This window comes from Peromyscus maniculatus, chromosome 9, assembly GCF_049852395.1.
Source record: "Peromyscus maniculatus bairdii isolate BWxNUB_F1_BW_parent chromosome 9, HU_Pman_BW_mat_3.1, whole genome shotgun sequence".
Taxonomy (NCBI): Eukaryota; Metazoa; Chordata; class Mammalia; order Rodentia; family Cricetidae; genus Peromyscus; species Peromyscus maniculatus.
The window spans coordinates 61,990,824-61,992,313 of record NC_134860.1 but is presented as its reverse complement, the minus strand read 5'-3'; the positions used below and the strand labels follow the sequence as shown (position 1 = coordinate 61,992,313).

The 1,490-nt window shown below is 50.8% G+C and overlaps 1 protein-coding gene across 1 annotated transcript in view; it reads right to left on the bottom strand.

The window, feature by feature from the left end:
- The window catches only part of Xkr6 (XK related 6), a 256,506-nt gene that overhangs the window by 35,722 nt on the left and 219,294 nt on the right, over nt 1-1,490 (bottom strand). The window lies entirely within an intron of this gene.

Below are 1,490 nucleotides of genomic sequence, written 5' to 3'. Positions count from 1 at the left end.
CTGCCAAAAAGACACAAACCCACACAGTTAAAACCTCGCATAGCTACTGCGGACACAGCGGAACTCCTGGCTGAGGAGACGCCCCCACACACAGTCTAGAGGAGGAAGGAGAGAGAAAATCAGGCACTGGACCAGAGTCCCAGCTGCTTCCTACACTGACAACCGTGGGCAGGTCTGAAGTCGGTTTCAACAACCCTGTTTGCACCTTGAGAATCTTGCGGCTCAGGAGCAGAGTGGAGAGGCCCTGCTTGGCCTGGAGTTGGGAAATGGGGCAACATCTGTGACGAGTGGACCCACTCACTCTCCACCTGAAGGGTCCTTGTTGCATGTGGATGCATGGCCAGTGCAGGTGTCCCGAGAACCTACAGAAGTGGTGTTGGGTTTGTGAAAGCTTACTGACAACCGCCCTAGCTCAAGCTCCTCCCTCGATCATTCTTTCTGTGACAGGACTGGGTTTGGGCTTGCTCAAGGTCCTCAATGCCCTTTTCCAAACCTCCATCCACTTGGCCTTCTCCTTAATCAGCCATCTAAACCCATTGTGGGATGCCCTCACCCCTCAGCTGGCCACCTGTGTCACTCTATTGGCCTCTGTTCGCATTCTTCTTGCTTTCTCAGCTGCCCTTGCCCAGGTCCTCTGGAGGTTTTCCCTTGCCATGTGGTCCTCCCTCCTCTGGTCTCCCAGGTTAGAAGCGACCTCCTGCTTTGGAAGTACTCCTTCCATGGGTTTGGTGATGTTTTCCAGGGCCTCTGTGGTTCTTCCTCCAACAAATCCTCCAACATCAAAGACTCTGGGAGCTTGGATGTCTCTGACCCCTGAAAGCACTCAAATTTCTCAGCAATGTTCTAACGTTGCTGAATTGATGTTTGTGAACAAATCAAATGAAATGGCAATGGTAGCCACTGGTTATGATCCAATCCACCCGTGAACAAGGAGTCATCCACCAAGCATGGTTGCATAATGTCCCCTCACACAGGATTCCTCCATCATCCCCAAATTCCTCATGCCTAGCCCAAGTGAGCATCTAGCACCTCCTTGTATGGTCCTTCCTAAAATTCAGAACTAAATGCAACTTGAGGCCCGGCTATCATCTCATTGATGGTCTCCTTAACAAACTGTCTAATCTCACAAGCATGACTCTGCTATTACTGTCTTCCAAGCAGAAATCAGTGCTGCACTACCCATTAGTGTTAACGTCAGATCCAGGCACTCAAGGGACCAAGAAAGATGCCTCAACCCTTTCACTTGGGTCCCTGTACACTATCTCACAACGATCCAAATTTCAAGGAGGAACCAAAGTCCTTCTGCTTGCTGGGTCCAGAATTATGATCCTGCCCACCTCACAAATCTCCCTCCTTGCCTCCTCTCTGGGTCTCAGACAGTAAAATAGTATGCCAGGAGCCATAGCAACCCCAGCATGTGGGCAGCACACAGAAAGCATTGAACATCTGGATGTCTGAGTGCCACCAGGAGCATATGCCGCTGCTCATGT